The sequence below is a fragment of the Narcine bancroftii genome, chromosome 14, assembly GCF_036971445.1.
Source record: "Narcine bancroftii isolate sNarBan1 chromosome 14, sNarBan1.hap1, whole genome shotgun sequence".
In the NCBI taxonomy this organism is placed as follows: Eukaryota; Metazoa; Chordata; class Chondrichthyes; order Torpediniformes; family Narcinidae; genus Narcine; species Narcine bancroftii.
The window spans coordinates 19,200,645-19,208,164 of NC_091482.1; the positions used below are offsets into that span (position 1 = coordinate 19,200,645).

The following is a 7,520-nucleotide window of genomic DNA, read 5'->3' on the forward strand; positions in this document are numbered from 1 at the left end:
AAAAATTAAAATGGATGAAACATCAATGTTTCAATACTTTAAAAACAAAACTAAATTGGGGTCTTTAGATTTCTAAACCTCTTTAGCAAGTAATTAAAAATTTGTTCTTTTGTGGCAGTAAGCATCACAGTACATAGCTATTTATAGAAACCACCTCACAAAATAAATTAAAATAGTTCAAGAAAAACACAAAATAGGCAGTGTCTGTGGTTCACTGATCATTCAGGAATCTGATGGTAGCAAGGAAGAAGCTGTCCTTTTGCCACTAAGTGCTCGTCTTTAGGCTTCCAGATGGTAACAGGTTGTCTTAAGACACCGCTTCTTGTGGATGTCCTTGATGGAGTGAAGACTGGTACCCGTGATATTACTAGCCAAATTAACAACCCTGTAGAGTTTTTTTTCTTGTCCTGAGCATTGGCAGCTCTGTACCAGACAGTGATGCAATGAGAGAGAATGCTCTCCTAGGTACACCTGTAGAGGTTTTCCAGAAACTTCGGTAACATACCAAATCTCCTCAACTCCTCACAAAGTGTAGCTGCTGGCAAGCCTTCTGCATGATTGCATCGACATGGAGACTCCAGGACAGATCCTCGGAGATGTTGAAAACCAGTAAATATGAAGCTCTTGATCCTCTCCACTGCTGAGCCTTTGAAGAGGATTCGTTCGTGTTCTTCGGATTTTCTCCTGAAGTTGACAATCATCTCCATGATTTTGCTAACATTGTGCAAGGTTGTTGTAGACAGTGGCTCAATCATCTCATCTTCACCACTCCCCTCTCGTATTCTAGTCTTACTTTCTCTGAACGCTCTGCCCTCCATGCTCTCCACAACAATCCCAACCTCACCGTCAAATCCACAGATAAAGGGTGATGCTGTGGTCTGGTGCACTGACTTCTAACTTGCTGAGGCCAGATGAGAGTGCTCAGACCTCCTATCAACCCCTCCCATCAGATCCCACCATGGCACATCAAGCCACTGTTTCCAACTCCATCTCCAACCTCACCACTTCTGATCACCTCCCTTCCATGGCCTCCAACATTGTCTCCCATCCCCGCAGTGCTCGTTTCTACCTTCTACCCAAGATGGACAAACCCAACCATCCGGGTAGACCAATTGTTTCTGCTTGGTCTTGACCCACTGAACTAGTTTAATCTTACCTTGGCTCTATTTTTCTCACTTAATCCAATCCCTCCCAACCTACATCTGTGATACCTCAAATGCCCTCCATCTCCTCAATGACTTCAGATTCCCTGAACTGGTCTGCCTTATCTTCACGATGGATGTCCAATCCCTTTACACCTCCATCCCCCATGCAGAAGGTCTTAAAGCACTTCACTTCTTTCTGGACCAACCATTCACCCTGTATCACTACCTGGCAGAACTTGTCCTCACTTTAAACAACTTATCCTGTAACTCATCTCACTTCCTCCAAATCAAAAGAGTGTCCATGGATACCTGCATGGGTCCCAGCTATGCCTGCCTTTTTGTGAAGCAATCCAGGCTGCAAACTTACACAGATAAGATCCCTAAATTCTTCCTCCAGTATGTCAATGACTACATCAGGGCTGCTTTTTTTTAAAAAATAACTTTATTTATTCGTTCAACAAGGTTATTACATACAGTAAAAAAAAAGTACATATTATGAATGATTAAAAAAAATTTTTATACGAAAGGAAAAGGAAGAAGAACTCCCCCTCTCAGCCAGCTCTCTTTAGGAGAGCCAAAGGAAAAAAAAACAAATATATTTACTAAAATCTAATCAAGGTAAATCTAAATGTAAATATTCTGAATATAAAGACCACTTATTAAGAAAAAAATAATTATCATGTAAAACAATGATTTTTTCCATTACCAAACAATTTTTCATCTTAATTATGCCATCTCTTACTATCAATCACATTAGCATTTTTCCATGTACTTGTGATACATTTTTTTTTGCTACAGATAAAGCTAAATATACAAAAGCAATCTGAAATTTGTCTAATCCCAAATATTTCAAAGGCTTCAACTCACCCAATATTGTCAGGTCTAGAAGTATTTTGATCTTATACAAATGTTCTAAAAACAATTGAATTGCTTTCCAAAAAGATTGTATATGTACACATAACCAAACAGCATGAAAAAAAGTTCCAACCGATTTACCACATCTAAAACAAGAGTCTGATTCACTAAAACCCTATTTAAAAAAAAAACTTTTCAGGTGTTAAATACAATTGATGTAAAAAAATTGTAATTAACCATTGCATAACGAACATTTATCAATCTAGTAACACCATCATGACAGATATCTAACCAGTCATCCTCGGAAAAAGTAAGGTTAATATCCTTTTCCCATTGAATCTTAGATCTATCCCATCCCTTTTTTTCCATACTTTCCAGTAATATTTGGTACATCAATGAAATATATCCCTTCTTTGGTGCAATCACAAGAAAAGATTCAAATTTAGTCAATTTAGGTAAAATCATATCTCTACCAAATATTTGTTTTACTAAGGATCAAAGTTGATAATAAACAAATAAAGAATTTTCATTAATACCAAAATCTTCCTTCCTTTGATTAAAGGATAAAAAATTACCTTCTTTAAAACAATAACCCAAGTTTTTTATACCTTTAGATTTCCAATGTAATAAACAATGATTATACATTGAAAAAGGAATAAGTTGGTTATTATATAATGGTGTTAAATTCAATAATTTACCCTTAGAACCTATCATTCTATTTTTACTCATCCATAACTTCATTAAATGTTTTAGTATAGGCACATTATATTGTTGTAATAAATTTAAATTCCACCGAAACAAAAATTGATGTATTTCAAATTCAGAAATATTCGCCATCTCAATTTTAGCCCAATGAGGGGGCCATTCCAAATCCATTAATGAACTAATAAATTTAAATTGAGCTGCCTCAGAATAATTTTGAAAATGTGGTAAACGTAATCCCCCTAATGCATATGTCCAGGTTAGCTTATTCAAAGCTACTCTCAGAAATTTACCCTTCCATAAAAATTCTCTAACCATTTTATTTAAATTTTGAAAAAAAATTCTTATTAAGTAAACACAGAATTGACTGAAACAAATATTGTATATGTGGAAAGATATTCATTTTAATTGGATTTATTCTTCCAATTAAATTTATAGGAAGATCCTATCCCTTAATCAAATCAGCTTTGATCTTTTTTATTAACGGTACATAATTTAATTTATATAAAGATTGATGGTCAACATTCACATTTATACCCAAATATTTAATTTGACCAGTCCACTTCAAATTAATAATATTCTTATAAACTGAATAATCTCCTTCACCTATTGGTAAAATTTCACTTTTTTCCCAGTTAACTTTATATCCAGACAAAGTCCATATTGTGTTAAACATTCCTTCAAGTGTAAAAGTGACTGAGCTGGGTTTGTTAAATACACCAGTACGTCGTCAGCAAATAGATTAATTTTATACTCCTCATCTAAAACTCTCATATTTTGTGTATTTTGTCGTATCAACTGTGCTAAAGGTTCAATTACTAACGCAAACAAAGCTGGAGACAAAGGACAACCTTGTTGAGTTGAACGAGTTAATTTAAAAGGTTCCGAGATCTGACCATTTGTCAATACCCTGGCTGTTGGTTTATTGTATAAAGCTTTAATCCAACCAATAAAAGAAGGACCAAACTTAAATTTCTCTAAACTTTAAATAAAAAGTTCCACTCAACTCTATCAAAAGCCTTTTTTGCATCAAGAGGTATCACCATTGGATGGTCAGGGCACTGTTGATATTTATTAATCAAACTAATCACTCAAAGAATATTATCTGAAGCATACCTATTCTTTATGAAACCTGTTTGATCAACATGTATCCACTTAGGTAAAAATTTAGCCAATTGATTCGCTAATACTTTAGCTATTATTTTATAGTCTACATTCAACAAAGAAATTGGTCTATATGAAGACACCTTTAACGGATCTCTATCCTTCTTAGGAATTACAGTAATTAAGGCACTAGAGCATGATTCAGGTAAATCATAATGTTCATTAATCTGTCGTAACACATCTCCAAACACTCATCATAAAATTCAACGGAAAACCCATCATCACCAGGTGATTTTCCATTCGGCATTTCCAACATAGCCGATTTAATTTCTAAATCAGTAAAAAGAGCCTCTAGCTCCAATATGTCGTCTTCTCCTAGTACCGGTAATTTCAACACCGATTAAAAAGGAGTCAATCAATCCGCTCTCCTGTTTTTCCTCAGAAGTATATAATTTCTTATAAAATGAATGAAACTCATCATTAATCTCACGAGGTTTGTAAGTAACAGTCGAATTTCATCTAACTGAATTAATAACCCTTGATACTTGTTCTTTCTTTAACTGCCTTGCAAGTACCTTATGCGCTTTCTCACCCCATTCATAATACCGTTGTTTAGATCTATTAATCAAGCATTCAAATTGATAAGATTGCAATGTATTGTATTTCAATTTCAATCTGGATAACTATCTTCTGATTTTCTGTCACATCTCTCTGAGATTCCTTTTCTAATTCATTAATTTGTTTCTCTAATTCAAGGCTCTCGGTCAGATAATTCTTTTTTAACCTTGGAGGTATAACTAATTATTTGACCTCTCAAGTAAGCTTTCATAGCATCCCACAATATAAATTTACTCTGAACAGAGTTAACATTTTCTTCCAAAAAGAAATTGATTTGTTTTTTAAAAATTTCAATAAATTCCACTTTTTTAAACAACATGGTATTGAATCTCCAACGAGAAGCTGCACGAACTTTTTCAGAACTCTCATAAGTAAAATACAACAAAGAATGATCTGAAATTACCCTACTTTTATATTCTGCTTGCAGTTATTTTCCCCTGTAAACGTGCCAATACTAAAAAAAATCAATTGTGGAAAAAGATTTTTTAAATTTTTTTTATTTTTCACACTATAAACCATATTGACCAAGATACATGCAGACATTTTTCTTCTTAAATATATAGAGTGTCATTTTCTCCCCATTTTCCCCCCTCCCTTTCCTCCCTCCCTCACTCCCTTTCCCATTTATTTAAAGTTCAAACTATAAGATACATTAAACCCGTTAAACAATGTTGTCACTTAAAAATAAATAAGAAATTTTACTGAGTCAGTTCTTTTCATTATCTTCTCCTTCTGTCATTTTAGGTGGTGGAGGTTCATGGTAGGTTTTCTCTATTATATTTCATGTATGGCTCCCATATTTGTTTGAATATTGTAATATTATTTTTTAAATTATATGTTATTTTTTCTAATGGAATACATTTATTCATTTCTATATACCATTGTTGTATTCTCAAGTTATCTTCTAATTTCCAGGTTGACATAATACATTTTTTTGCTACAGCTAGGGCTATCATAACAAATCTTTTTTGTGCTTCATCCAAATCGAGTCCAAATTCTTTGTTTCTTATATTACTTAGGAGAAAGATCTCTGGGTTTTTTGGTATATTGTTTTTTTGTGATTTTATTTAATATCTGGTTTAGATCTTCCCAAAATTTTTTCACTTTCTCACATGTCCAAATTGCATGAATTGTTGTTCCCGTTTCCATTTTACAGCGAAAACATCTGTCTGATACTGTTGGGTCCCATTTATTTAACTTTTGAGGTGTGATGTATAGCCTGTGTATCCAGTTATATTGTATCATACGTAACCTCGTGTTTATTGTATTTCTCATAGTTCCGGAGCATAGCTTCTTCCGCATGTTTAATTGTGGAAAAAGATTCATGTCTAAATGAATAAAAAGAGAAATCCTCTGTTGGGTTAAGTCGTTGCCAAATGTCCACTAAATTAAAATCTTTCATCAAAGCTCGAATTTGAATTGCCATTTTAGATTTTTTAACATTTTTTGGAGATTTATCTAATAAAGGTTCCAAAACACAGTTAAAATCTCCTCCAACCAGAACATTTTCATTAGCTTGTCCCAGAAGCAGAAATGAATCCCAAATAAATGCTTCATTATCCACATTCGGTGCATAAATGTTAAGTAAAGTCCAAAATTAATTAAAAATCTTATAATTCAACTTAAGAATAAGTCTTGCATTCATTTCCATTGATTGTAATTCAAAAGATAAATTTTTATGCATCAAAATTGCTACTCCCTTAGCTTTGGAGTTAAATGAAGAAAAAAAACATGTCCAACCCAGTCCCTCTTCAATTTCAGACTTTATTTTTCATTCAAATGTGTCTCCTGTTACATCAGGGCTGCTTCATGCACTCGCGATGAGCTTGCCAACTTCCACCCCGATCTCAAACTCACCTGGTCCACCTCTGACAACACTCACCCCTTCCTGGATCTCTCTGTCTCCATCTCAGGAGACAAGCTTTCCAATGACATATATTACAAACTCACCAACTCCCACAACTATCTTGACTACACTTCCTCACACCCTATCCCCTGCAAGAATTCTATCCCCTTCTCTCAATTTCTCCAACTCTACCGCATCTGTTCCCAAGATGAGATTTTCCAGTCTAGATCTTCCAAAATGTCTGCCTTCTTCCACAAACCATCAACTCAGCCCTTACCTGCATCTCCTCCACTTCCTGCTCATCGCTGCCCTGGCCTCCCTCTGCCCCCAGATGAAGACAAACATAAAATCCCCCTCATCCTCACCTACCAACCCCTCCAGCCATTGCAGGCTAACACATCAGTCTGCCAGAATTTCTGGCACTACATGATCCCAATAGCAGATACATCTTCATCTCTCCTCCCCTCCCCCTCTCCGGCTTCTGTAGGGACTGCTCCCTACATGACTCCCTTGTGTACTCACCCTCCCCACCAACAGCGATCTGTGGCACCTTCCCCTTTGGCCATACTTGCACCCACACCTCCTCCCTCACCATGGTCCGGGACCCCAAACAGGGTTTGCAAGTGAACCAACACTTCACTTATGTAGGCCACAAGACTGATTTACTGCATCCGGTGCTCCCTTTGTGGTCTTCTCTACATCAAAGAGACAGGGAACGGATTAGGAGATTGATTCACTAAACACCTTCACTCCATCTGCACCAGTGACAGAGACCTCCCAGTAGCCAACCATTTCAGTTCAGTGTCACACGTTCCGTACTCACGTCTGTCCATGGCCTTATGCACTGTTCCACCAAGCCCACCTGCAAATTTGAAGAAAAACACCTTATTATCCATCTGGACACTCTCCAGCCAGATGGCATTAAATTAGACTTTTCTGGTTTTTCCTAACCCACTCTCCTCTTCTCCCTTCCCTTCTCCTTTCCACTTCTTTCTCCCCTTCCCCCAGCCATCCCTCCTCCCCTCGATTGCTGCTAACTTCTCCTTTCTCCATCTATTACCTCCTACCTTTGTGTCCACACTTCTCTCCCACTCTTGTTTGGATGCCTGCCAACATTTTTTCATAACTTGATGAGGGGCTCGTTCCCTATATTAAAGGACACTGTTTGACCAGCTGAGTTTGTCCAGCATTGTGTTTTTACTCCACCAGCTGTCCTATCTCACTCCTGTAAAGTTCCTCATTGCTGTTTA

At 36.2% G+C, this 7,520-nt stretch overlaps 1 long non-coding RNA gene across 2 annotated transcripts in view; it reads right to left on the reverse strand.

The window, feature by feature from the left end:
- Positions 1-7,520, reverse strand: part of LOC138749176 (uncharacterized) — a 48,714-nt gene that overhangs the window by 6,687 nt on the left and 34,507 nt on the right. For both annotated transcript variants that reach the window (XR_011348465.1, XR_011348464.1), the window contains exon 2: positions 7,094-7,132. This is a non-coding gene — a long non-coding RNA (uncharacterized lncRNA). The remainder of the gene's footprint in view (positions 1-7,093; positions 7,133-7,520) is intronic.